The sequence below is a fragment of the Scylla paramamosain genome, chromosome 33 (assembly GCF_035594125.1).
Source record: "Scylla paramamosain isolate STU-SP2022 chromosome 33, ASM3559412v1, whole genome shotgun sequence".
Classification (NCBI taxonomy): domain Eukaryota; kingdom Metazoa; phylum Arthropoda; class Malacostraca; order Decapoda; family Portunidae; genus Scylla; species Scylla paramamosain.
Window position 1 is genome coordinate 3,325,734 of NC_087183.1, and position 13,711 is coordinate 3,339,444.

Sequence of the window (13,711 nt, forward strand, 5' to 3'; positions counted from 1 at the left end):
GGAACGTGAGCAAACCAGAAATTCGATATTGTCTGTATGTTTGTTTCTGTCTGCTCCAAAAGAGTAAGAGAGAGAGAGAGAGAGAGAGAGAGAGAGAGAGAGAGAGAGAGAGAGAGAGAGAGAATAAAAAAAAAAATCACATTACATAATGCCACTTAACACGTAACGAATTACATAATCACCAAGGAGCCGTTAAATAAGAAGCCTTATCACAAAGATAATACCTTGCTTCACAGCCGTTAAATAAAAGCCTTATCACAAGGACAATACCTCGTTTCACGTGTAATGGGTTACTTAAAAAGGGTGCCCTCTAGCCAGAACACGCGCTCTAGGTAGTGTGATTCTGCTGCTTTCAGACAAAGAGGTACGTTTTTTCGTTTATATGAGTTTATGCGATCGACATTTAGTAAATTATGACGAAAAATAACTTTTTTTTTTCAGTTCCTGTAGATTATTGTAGGAAAAATATTCAGAATTCATATGGTATATGAATCATAGGCATATGCGTATGGCAACACTCATTCTGACGCGTTTAAAGGGACATAAGTAGCGTATGCCATGGGGTGGGCGTGACGCAATAAACACTTTCTAAGTATTGTGGTATATTGCCTATTTTCCCTTGTCATTTTACCATTAATATTGGTCTCTGTGGTGAGTCTCCACCACTCAAATCGCTCGCTTTCCCGCCATGCCATACAGCAGCACCCCAGTGCGACAGAAAAAGGCAAAGGAAGAGGTTACGTCGTTCTCCTGCTTTAAGGCTCTCTTACGTTTTTTTCTTTGCTGATCTTCCTACTGCAACATGGAGATTGAACAAAATAGGCTACAGCAGCTGAAGAAGATGGGAGAGATGAAGAAAAAGAAGAGAGAAGAGGAGATAAATGAAAAGAAGAGGGAAGAGATGAATGAAAAGAAAAGAAGAGAAAACATCAACAAACATGGAGGCATCTACCTCCAGCATGTGTGCATCAGCTCTCACCACTGCTGGAACTGGATCTCACTTTCGAAATCAGAAGCTAAGAAGAAGGATGAAATCAAAGAAAAGAAAATTAGAAAAAAAATAAAAATACATAAGGAGAAGAGGAAAGCAGAGGGAGAAACGTACATACCTGGAGGTGCTAATCTTGATTAGGACCAAAAAATCTACTTGGAGAGGATTGCCTCATGGAGAACGGGGAAGGTGCCTACTGGCGGTAAAAATAAACAATAATTCTCTGAAATAACATTCTTAGGACACCCACCAGTGAGCTAAATGTACCGGCAAAGGCACAAAGAACCACAGCCAGGAATTCTGATAGTGTCACCACAAAGTAAATAGCTCACGAAATTAAGTACTAAATATGGGAATAACTAGATAATTCTTTGTGTGCTGTTTCTCTATAGATCAAAACACAACTTATAATAAATCTACTAATTCTGACAAACACATAACGTGGGTGCTAAACTTTTAAATCTTTAAAGAGCCGTATCTCAAAACATGATTTTTCGAGATATAAAATATATATATATATATATATATATATATATATATATATATATATATATATATATATATATATATATATATATATATATATATATATATATATATATATATATATATATATATATATATATATATATATATATATATATATATATATAAAATCAACCATTATACATGTTGCCTTGGAACTTCGTGTAAATATTGACAGGGAGTGGGGTAACATTTTGTTAGACCATTTTTTCCCCAAAATGATTAGAAAATTTTTAATGAGGCAAAATAACAGCTTTTCATGCTATTTTGATGACGTCATGAAATGCGAAAATGTAAAAAAAATCATATATCATGAGGTATGGAGAATTTTAAAAAACGTTCACTACGTTTCTTTACACATCTTTCAGGTATGTCCATGTCAAAGCACACACACAAAAAAATTGAAATAAGGCCCATATGACATTTTGAATGCAACTCTATACATGACGTCATGAAGTCATGAAGTCATTACTCTATCACATTCATATTCATACCCATCAAAGACAATCGGTAGCTGATGATATTCTGAAAATTTCGAGTCATAAATCTTATAACTATTTTTTATTATTTTTTTTCAAATCTCAACCGCAGCATGCACTTAACTGACATAGTATTACGGGTAAGAGAGAGAGAGAGAGAGAGAGAGAGAGAGAGAGAGAGAGAGAGAGAGAGAGAGAGAGAGAGAGAGAGAGAGAATCATGATACCGGAGTTTTTATTAAGATTTACTTATTTCCACGTGTGAAATACTGATTGCTTTCCATATTCTCTAATAATCTGGCCAGTCGTCAACCAACGATACGTACACATTTGTAGAATGTCACATTTATTCCTAAGGTGTAAAAAAAATAGAACTAGAGAGTAATTAATGAATATTAGTGATAAATAAGGATGACAAAGATAAACTCAAAATGTCATTATGAAAAAGAAAGAAGAGATGACTACAGAAGAACTCGAGTATTCTTTAATTCATCAATTTAATTTTTAATGCATCTTGATACTCTTCGAAATAATTAATTCAATGTACTCTCCTACAAATAATTTCACAATAGACTTGGTATATGGATGGTATATTAGAACTAACAACTAATAACTTATGTTTCACAAGTTGATTACATAGCTGCTATGACTGTGTCCTATAGTCTGACCATTTTGAATTACATAACAACATAAGAACATATGAAATAAGGGAAGCTACAAGAAGCGACCAGGCTTACACGTGGCAGTCCCTGCATGAAATAAACCTACCTATTTCCATCTTTTATCCCCATCCATAAACCCGTCTAATCTTCTCTTAAAACTCCCTAATGCTCTAGCATTAACAACATGATTACTGAGTCCGTTCCACTCATCTACCACTATATTTGAGAACTAATTTCTTCCTATCTCCTTCCTAAACCTAAATTTTTCAAGCTTGAATCCGTTACTTTTTGTTCTATCCTGGTTGCTGATCCTAAGAATTTTACTTACATCCCCCTTGTTATAACCCTTATACCACTTAAAGACTTCTATCAGGTCGCCTCTTAACTTACGTCTCTCTAAAGAATGAAAATTTAACAGTTTCAATCTCGACTCGTAAGGAATACTCCTCATCCCCTGTATCTTTTTAGTCATTCTCCTCTGTACTGATATCTTTCCTGTAATGTGGGGACCAGAACTGCACAACGTAGTCTAGATAAGGTCTGACCAGCGCCAAGTATAACTTTAATATTACTTCCGGCCTTCTACTTTTAACACTCCTAAAAATTAATCCTAGTACCTTTTTGCCCTCTTTCTGGTCTTTATGCATTGTTTTCCTAGACGGAGTTCAGAGCTAACTGTAAGTCCTAAATCTTTCTCGTACCCGGTACCTACTGTGTGGGTTTCCTCTACCTACGCTAAGTACTTTGCATTTGTTGATAGTAAATTGCATTTGCCATCTATCCGTCCATTCATTCATCCTATCTAAATATGTTTCCAAGGCGATGGCATCCGATTCTGACCTAATCAACCTACCTATCTTTGTGTCATCCGCAAATTTACTAACATCACTACTAATTCCACTATCCAAGCCATTGATATATATTAGAAATAACTATGGCCCTAATACTGATCCTTATGACACCCCACTAATTACATGACCCCACTCGGATATAGAGCCTTTTATTACAACTCTTTGTCGCCTGTCGCTAGGCCATGACCTTATCCAGCCTTCCCATCTATCCCGTGTACCCTAACCTTTGCACCTTGTCAAATGCTTTACTAAAGTCCACATACAAGATGTCATAACTATCACCATTATCTACTGCCTTGTACACTTTATTGTAAAAAGTTAACAAGTTTGTCAGGCAAGACTTCCCCTTCGTGAAACCGTGCTGTGAGTGATTTATCAAGTTATGTTTGTCTAAATGTTCCCTAATGTTCCTCGCTATTATTGACTCCAATATTTTACCTACAACAATTGAGCGTTTAGGTGTTATCATTTTCGGAGGTTTCCCGGCCTGAGGTTCTGCCACACTTACACCAAGAAACACCTCATGTCAGGTAGTTCCTACCTCAAAATTAAATGGTGTTGTAGTATGTATACACTGTGATGCTAAAAAAAAATGCAAGTTTTTTTTTTTCAAATACCTGGCAATGTTTTCTCCAGGAGTTGTCATGTCTCCATAGGCGACCAAGTGAGGTTACATGGTCAGAGTAGTTGTGTTAATCCATGGTCACTTCCTCCAGCGCCGCCAACCAGGATAGAAACTACCTCTCCCACTCGCTCTCTTTACCTACACAGCCAAGAAAAAGAGCTAATTTAGTAAATGGTATCCAGTAAATAAGTTTTTTTGGGGGGGAGAAAAGGCTAAAGGAGGGTCATTATTTGACCTCTCAAGAGTTGTTGCCTGAACAACGAAAACCACCAATATGCCTTAACTTTTACCTCGATGGTGGTGTGAAAAAAGTCGTAACTAAGAAATTAATCAAATAACGTCATACTTTAAGGGTCATTACTTGATCCCTCAAGAGTTGCTGCCCGAACAACGAAAGCCACCAACATGCCTTGACTTCTACCTGGATGGTGGTGTGGAAAAAGTCATAACTGAAGAATAAAAGTTTAACATCACAGCTTAAGGAAAATATATCTAAAAGGAAACCTATCACGAAATCAAAAGAAATTTACAATGGAGAGAGAGAGAGAGAGAGAGATAGATAGAGAGAGAGAGAGAGAGAGAGAGAGAGAGAGAGAGAGAGAAAGAGAGAGAGAGAGAGAGAGAGAGAGAGAGAGAGAGAGAGAGAGAGAGAGAGAGAGAGAGAGAGAGAGAGAGAGAGAGAGAGAGAGAGAGAGAAGCCAGAGCCGAGACTTAGACTCGTCTTGGTCATGTACGTACTCAACCTGAAACTCCTAAGATATTTATCCGTGCAATTACTCATATTTCCCACTTAAGTTTCCTTATTTCCCCTTATCCATATAATTTGAGACTCATCCAGTATTCAGTAGAAGAGTTGCTCTTGGTAATGAAGTAGTCAGTATTTATCTAGCCCCCTTTGTTTAATCAGAATTTTTTTTTTTTTTGAAGTAAAGTGTTTAATTCAAGTAAAGACTGCACGGGGAGTGGGTATGGGGTGCGTCTGTTTATGTATGTGTGTTGCATCCCCCTTCATTCCTTGCATTCTCTCCCTTAGCAGCAGCGCAGAAAAGCGGTTAGAGCACTTTCTCATGCAGTCACTACCCAGCAGTTGAAAGCATCAAACGTACTGAGACGTGCTCTAATATTTGAACATAAGAACATAAGAAATAAGGGAAGCTGCAAGAAGCGACCAGGCTTACACGTGGCAGTCCCTGTATGAAATATACATACGTATTTCCACCTATCATTCCCATCCATAAACCCAAATAATCTTCTCTTAAAGTTCCCTAATGTCTCAGCAATATCATGATTATTGAGTCCGTTCCATTCATCTACCACTCTATTTGAGAAACAGTTTCTTCCTACCTCTTTCTTAAACCTAAAGTTTTCAATCTTGAACCCATTATTTTTTGTTCTCTCCTGGTCGCTGATCTTAAGAATTTTGCATACATCTCCCTTGTTATAACCCCTATACCACGTAAAGACTTCTATCAGGTCCCCTCTTAACCTACGTCTTTCTAAAGAATGTAAAATTTAACGGCTTCCATCTCGCCTCGTAAGGAATACTCCTCATCCCCTGTGTCCTTTTAGTCATTCTCCTCTGTACTGATTCTAATAGGCCTATATCTTTTCTGTAATGTGTGGACCAGAACTGCACAGCGTAGTGTGACGAGCGCCAAGTATAACTTTAATATTACTTCCGACCTTCTACTTTTAACACTCTTAAAAATTAATCTTAATACCCTATTTGCCCTGTTTCTTGCCTGTATGCATTGTTTTTTTTTTCGACAGAGTTCAGTAACTCCTAAATCTTTCCTGCATCCTGTACCTATCAGAGTTTCGTTGTTTATTGTGTACCTACTGTGTGAGTTTGCTCTACTTACGCTCAGTAGTTTGCATTTGTTGATATTAAACTGTATTTGTCATCTGTCCGTCAATTCATTCATCCTATTTAAATCTGCCTGCAAGGCAATGGCATCCGATTCTAACCTAATTAATCTACCTATCTTTGCGCCATCTGCAAATTTACTATCACTACTAATTCCACTATCCAAGTCATTGGTATATAAAAAAAAAAGAAACAACAATGGCCCTAATACTGATCCCTGTGGCTCCCAACTAAATACTTGACCCCACCCGGGTTTAGATCCATTTATTACAACCCTTTGTCCCCTGTCACTTAGCGATGACCTTATCCAGCCTAACACCTTCCCATCTATCCCGTGTGCCCTAACCTTTCTCAGGAGCCTTTGATAGGGTACCTTGTCAAATGCTTTGGTAAAGTCCAGATATAAGATGTCATAACTATCACCATTATCTACTGCCTCGTACACTTTACTGTAAAAACTTAACAAGTTCGTCAGGCAAGATTTCCCCTTCGTGAAGCCATTCTGTAACTGATTTATCAAGTTATGTTTGTCTAAATGCTCCCTAATGTTCCTCACTATTATTGACTCCAATATTTTATCCACAACTAAAGTTTAGCTGATAGGTCTATAATTAGACGCTAAAGTTTTATCTCCTTTCTTAAAGATAGGTACTACTTTAGCCTGCCTCCACATTACTGGTACCTCACCTGACTCAAGTGATTTCCTAAAGACAGAAACTACAGACTCACTAATAACCTCTTTGCATTCCTTAAATACTCTGAGATATATTTCAACTGGTCCTGGTGTCTTGAACTTTTCTAGCCTATCTATCTCCTGTTCCACTATCTCCTTAGTTATGTAAATATGTCAGCTTCTTATTCTCATCTGCTATAAGCATCTGTTCGTTACTTGGCATATCCTGCATGTTTTCCAGGGTGAAGACAGTTAAAAATATTCATTCAGAATTTCACTAATCTACTTCCCAGAACTAACCAGCTCCCCATCTGCTGCCTTTAATGGACCTATAGCATCCTTATTCTTCGTCCTGTATACCTGATAAAATCCCCTGATGTCCGTCTTCGCCTGGCTGGCTACTTTTAATTCATAATTTCACTTAGCCTTCTTCGTTAACCTCCTGACTGTTTTAACTAATTCATTATACTGTGGCCTTAAAACTTCTTCACCTGTCCTTAATCTCTTATATATATTTCTCTTCCGCCCTATATAATGTTTTAATCTAGCAGTCATCCACTGAACGAGACAAAGGCGGGATACTGTTTAGCCAGGCTGGTTGCCTTAAGGGGATGAGTGAGTCATTACTGGCCGTACGCCCCGGCCTACTTATATAGACTAGGAGTCTCCATAGTAGTCTGCCAGTAAAGGTAGTTGTGAATTACACACTATACCCAGGGAAATGACCTCTCGGAAATGTATGAATCCAGGCCGAGTTTACACAATGAGCGGTGACTGACCCTCCTGTGTGTTTGTGAGCAATCTTATTGATGTAGTTTCTTGTGTCTCTTATCAGTGACCCTGTTTGTCTTAAATACTACTACAGGCTGATGTAATTCAGCCGTAGAGGACTTAATTAATTAGCCTTAATTAATTAGGACTTAATGTTCATGACCGTCTTGGACATACGCCCAACATTCTTGACCTTTTCCTGACCTCTAATCCTTCTGCTTATGCTGTCACCCTTTCTTCTCCGTTGGGCTCCTCCGATCACAATCTCATATCTTTATCTTGTCCTATCACTCCAATCCCTCCTCAGGATCCCCCTAAGCGAAGGTGCCTCTGGCGTTTTGCCTCTGCTAGTTGCGGGGACCTGAGGAGGTATTTTGCTGATTTTCCTTGGAATGACTACTGCTTCCGTGTCAGAGACCCGTCTTTGTGTGATGAGCGCATAACAGAGGTGATAGTGTCTGGCATGGAGGCGTATATTCCTCACTCTTTTTCTCGTCCTAAACCTTCTAAACCTTGGTTTAACACAGCTTGTTCTCGTGCTATACATGATAGAGAGGTGGCCCACAAAAGGTACTTAAGCCTTCCATCACCAGAATTTCATGCATTTTATATTTCTGCCCGGAACCATGCCAAGTCTGTTCTCCAATTAGCCAAAAACTCCTTCATTAACAGAAAATGTCAAAACCTTTCAAGATCTAACTCCCCTCGTGATTTCTGGCATCTAGCCAAAAATATCTCCAATAACTTTGCTTTTTCTTCTTTCCCTCCTCTACTTCAACCAGATGGCACCACTGCTATCACATCTATTCCTAAAGCTGAACTCTTTGCTCAAACCTTTGCTAAAAACTCTACCTTGGACGATTCTGGGCTTGTTCCTACCTCTCCTCCACCCTCTGGCTACTTCATGCCATGTATTAAAATTCTTCGCAATGATGTTTTCCATACCCTCGCTGGCCTAAACCCTCGGAAGGCTTATGGACCTGATGGGGTCCCTCCTATTGTTCTCCGAAACTGTGCCTCCGTGCTTGCACCTTGCCTAGTCAAACTCTTTCAGCTCTGTCTGTCAACATCTACCTTTCCTTCTTGCTGGAAGTTTGCCTACATTCAACCTGTTCCTAAAAAGGGTGACCGCTCTAATCCCTCAAACTACCGTCCTATTGCTTTAATTTCCTGCTTATATAAAGTTTTTGAATCTATCCTCAACAGGAAGATTCTTAAACATCTATCACTTCACAACCTTCTATCTGATCGCCAGTATGGGTTCCGTCAAGGCCGCTCTACTGGCGATCATCTGGCTTTCCTTACTGAGTCTTGGTCATCCTCTTTTAGAGACTTTGGTGAAACTTTTGTTGTTGCCTTGGACATATCAAAAGCCTTTGATAGAGTCTGGCACAAAGCTTTGATTTCCAAACTACCCTCCTACGGTTTCTATCCTTCTCTCTGTAACTTCATCTCAAGTTTCCTTTCTGACCGTTCTATTGCTGCTGTGGTAGACGGTCACTGTTCTTCTCCTAAATCTATTAACAGTGGTGTTCCTCAGGGTTCTGTCCTGTCACCCACTCTCTTCTTATTATTCATTAATGATCTTCTAAACCAAACTTCTTGTCCTATCCGCTCCTATGCTGATGATACCACCCTGCACCTTTCCACGTCTTTTCATAGACGTTCAACCCTTCAGGAGGTAAACATATCACGCAGGGAAGCCACAGAACGCCTGACTTCTGATCTTTCTAAAATTTCTGATTGGGGCAGAGCAAACTTGGTATTGTTCAATGCCTCAAAAACTCAATTCCTCCATCTATCAACTCGACACAATCTTCCAGACAACTATCCCCTCTTCTTCAATGACACTCAACTGTCCCCCTCTTCTACACTGAACATCTTCGGTCTGTCCTTTACTTATAATCTGAACTGGAAACTTTACATCTCATCTCTAGCTAAAACAACTTCTATGAAGTTAGGTGTTCTGAGACGTCTCCGCCAGTTTTTCTCACCCCCCCCCCCGCTGCTAACTCTGTACAAGGGCCTTATCCGTCCATGTATGGAGTATGCTTCACATGTGTGGGGGGGGTTCCACTCATACTGCTCTTCTAGACAGGGTGGAGTCAAAAGCTTTTCGTCTCATCAACTCCTCTCCTCTAACTGACTGTTTTCACCCCCTCTCTCACCGCCGCAATGTTGCATATCTAGCTGTCTTCTACCGCTATTTTCATGCCAACTGTTTTTTCTGATCTTGTTAACTGCATGCCTCCCCTCCTTCCGCGGCCTCGCTGCACAAGACTTTCTTCTTTCTCTCACCCTTATTCTGTCCACCTGTCTAACGCAAGAGTTAACCAGTATTCTCAATCATTCATCCCTTTCTCTGGTAAACTCTGGAACTCCCTGCCTGCTTCTGTATTTCCACCTTCCTATGACTTGAATTCCTTCAAGAGGGAGGTTTCAAGACACTTATCCACCAATTTTTGACCACTGCTTTGACCCTTTTATGGGACTGGCATTTCAGTGGGCATTCTTTTTTTATTAGATTTTTGCCCTTGGCCAGTATCCTTCCTACATAAAAAAAAAAAAAAAAATAGCCGGGTAGTAAGTAAACTTTACTCTTTCCTCGGGTCCTGGCAAGGTTTGTCGCCCAAGAGGCAGTAAATGATACTGCTCAGCTCAGCTTGAGGTTATAACACTGTTGGGCAGTGGGAGGACTGTCACGGTGATTGGAAGTCCAACGGGGTATTATTCTTCGATCATATGCGTGTTATTGTGTTTTCCTTAAATAGGTTGTCGATTCTTCTGAAGCTGTGGGTCTTAAGTATTGTTTGGAGCATCTCCCTTGTCTGTGGGTAGGTAAAACTGACTTGCGATTTCAAATTAGTGTGATCTGGAGTTACGATTGCTGTGAAAAGGGTGCAAAAATCACAAGGGACCCTTTACACCCATATTTGAACCCTGCACTGAATCCACACAGGAGGTGGCTTAGGGAAACTAATTCAGGTGCGGCAGCTTTGTGAAAAGGCTGGGAATTGTCTTTGTAACAGAAGTTGGCGACCTCGCCAGGATAGCTGGGAGCTTCGTCGCCACGTGGGGAAGACAGTTTGTTGTTAATTGTTTGTTTCATTGTTTTGTGTGCTCACATTTGAAGTAAATCATGGAGGGCAGGGCTCGTAGCCGAGGTGACTCGCGACCTGAGTCCCCTGCCTCTGCTGGGAGCGTCAGTGTAGATTTGGCCCAATTCGGTGTGAGGACACCTAGTCCCAAACATAGCGTCCACTGACGCTATGTGGCTTCTCTCAGACCGAAGGTATGTCTGAGAAGATGAGATTCAATTTGAAAATGAGGAGAATGGAGGTGGAGGAGGCTGAAAAGGAGAAAGAGAATTGAGAAGGCTCCAGTTGGAAGCTGAAGCTGAGGAAAGGAGGCTGAAGACTGAGGAGGCTAGAGAAGCCCGGAGGCTTGATACGGAGAAAGAAATGAGATTACTTTAGGCGGAGGAGGCCAATATGTATAAGAGGGAGGAGGCTGAGAAGAATAGGCTGTTTCAGTTGGAGAGTACTCGGATTGAAGTCAGTTCACCTCATGGCTTGAGGAGAGGAGAACGAGTTAAGGAGCTTACAGTAGAAAGCCAGATGGCGAGGAGATTGAAACTGATTCCTTAGTTTGATGAAAAGAAGGTCGCACATTGGTTTAGGAGATCTGAGAAGAAAGCCTCAGAATTTGATTGACCTCAGGAGAGATGGGTTGACCTTGTTACCAATATGTTGAAGGGTAAGGCCTTGGAGGTATATGATAGGATGTCAGCTGAGAATTTAGAGGATTATGAGGAGTTTAAGGCTGACATCCTGAGAGCGTATGAGCTGCGGTCGGAGACATATAGGCTGTAGTTCCGTGGAGGAAAGAAGAGGTCTAATGACCCTTACCTTGAGTGTGCTGGCTTTCTGGAAGAGACATTCAAAAGCGGATTGCTGGTGAGCAGGCCACCTTCTACCGTGAGTTAAGGGAACTCATGGTAATGTAGCAGTTTATTAGTGTGGCCGAGGAATAGTTAGTAACGCTTCCCCTCAAGAAAAGGTTAAAAACTCTAAAGGAGGAGGGTACGTGTGCAGATGACCACGTGCAGGCGCACCGGCGGGTGTCACGGTTGATTGGTATTACGTCTGGAGGGGCTGGTGATGTTGTGTCTCGTGGCGCCGCCGGCGCCAGTTTTTCTGTGAGTCCACGTTATAGTAGTGGCTCCAGTAACAAGTCTGGGCGAGTGAGCCCTGTTGATAATAAGTCTCCCCCAGCCTACCACAGAAACAGTCTGGGAGCATGCAACATAGCACTCCCAGGTACAGCGTGCAGCCCACGTGTTATTACTGTAGAAGTACAGGACACTTCAAATTTAATTGCCCTAAATTAATAACAACCACAGCTTCCAAGACGTCCCAAAAGCCGGTGGCCTTGATTGTGTCCCAGGCCACGAGGGTGATGAGATCCGGGCTGCGTTTGGTCGCGAGGGTGGATGGAAAGGCCGGTGTGGCCGCCCCCTCTTTTGTTGTTACCTCACCGTCCCCTGTGAGGTATGAGTTGGACTGGTGCCGTCCATTTTTGCGTAAGGGGACTATTGGGATTGATGGGGTTACGTACCCCGTTACAGTTTTGAGGGACACAGCGGCACAGTAGTCGCTGTACAGGAATGTGACGGGTAGGCGAGTTGCCTCCGGTAAGCCTGTGTGGTGCTGTGGAATTGGCGCCGCGGAGAGCTTCGCCACGGCAGAGATTAGGGTGACATACCCTCTAGTGACCGCGGAGGCGCAGGTGGCAGTAGCGGAGGACCTGCCAGTGTCTGATGTTGATTTTCTTCTGGGGAATAACCTGGTAGGTGGAAGAGTCTGGGTGCAGCTCCCATCCCCGGACGCCGTTCCAGATGGTGAGACTGTTGAGAATGCTGACTCTGTTTGTTGCTCGCCCTAAGGCGAGGCGAGCACCTCGGCGTCGGGTGCCCGCGAGATCTGTGACTCCAGAGGTCCACTACAATAAAACAGCCACGACAAAAAGGAGCCCAGACTTTGTACTGATGCCTCAGGTGGGGGCAGAGTGCCCAGAAGCCTGTCCCGCTGCTGTCAAGGGTTTTGACGAGTCAGAGTTGAGCTCGTCTTTGAGTCAGTGTGCTGGGGCTGATTGCAGAAGCGCAGAGCGACCACAGAAAGTACCTGACTTTGTGGAGAATGCTGCCAAGTATGAGGCTGGTGTGATGAGTTTGGGTTGTTTGTTTGATGATTTGCCTCACTCAGCGGAGTCTCTCGGATTGTTGAGGCTGTGGGCGTCGGTACTCAGTCCGCTCCCCAGTCAGTTGTGTCTGGTGTGTCAGGGGTCGTTATTGAGGGCGAGGAGACTCCTGACTCTGCAGGACAGACGGGAGTTTCCTCCCCTTCGGAGTGCACCTGAGGCGGGGAGCAGGCCGCTCCCCTGCCGGGACCAGACATGGTGTGTGTTTGCTTGCGTAGTGAGCCACCCGTGCTAGCAGCTGGTGTCAGTGTAGTTAACGAGGGTTCTGCCCCTCGTGTATGTGCTGTCCCACTACTTGCCAAAACAGTAGTGGATGGCAAGGACGCAGAGGGTCGGGGAAAATTTGTTGAATAGCCGGCGGAGAGCGGACGACGGAAGTTTGTTACTCTATGTTGATGTATCATCCGCAATTAAGGAGGCACGGGTGCTAGAAGCACGTAGTGGCCTGGTACTTGGTCGATTTTGGAGTCAGGTTGCCTCAGGAACGCTTGGCGCAGGTTTGGTGGTTGGGTGATGCCACGTTTGTTGGGCGTAACGCGCGGGTCAGGCTGGCAGACCTGATGACCTCTCGTCTGGGGCCTTTCTCTGTTGTGCTATGTCCAGTATTGTTTCTCCTGGTGCGAAGATTGTTTGTAATGTTGCTCACCTGATTCCTCCTTCCGAGGCGAGTTGTGATGACGTTATTAACGCGAGCGGTACGGCGCCGCTTCGGAAGGCAGCGCGGAGTGAGGATGCCTGTGATACTTTGTTCCTTGCCGCTCAGAAAGCTTCCTCATTCTTGCTGGGGGCTGCTGTTGGCCAAGCTGTTGTTACTTGTCAGGTGCTAGGCCCGAAGTGTGTATATATATATATATATATATATATAGAGAGAGAGAGAGAGAGAGAGAGAGAGAGAGAGAGAGAGAGAGAGAGAGAGAGAGAGAGAGAGAGAGAGAGAGAGAGAGAGAGAGAGAGAGAGAGAGAGAGAAAGAGAGAGAGAGAGAGAGAGAGAGAGAAGCCAGGGACGAGA

General features: G+C 42.6%; 1 protein-coding gene across 1 annotated transcript in view; it reads left to right on the forward strand.

Moving 5' to 3' along the window:
• The first annotated feature begins 235 nt into the window (after positions 1–235).
• Positions 236–13,711, forward strand: part of LOC135089448 (arylsulfatase I-like) — a 91,108-nt gene continuing 77,632 nt past the window's right edge. Inside the window, exon 1 of the mRNA XM_063985026.1 lies at positions 236–364. The gene's annotated coding sequence lies outside the window, so the exon portion shown is untranslated. The remainder of the gene's footprint in view (positions 365–13,711) is intronic.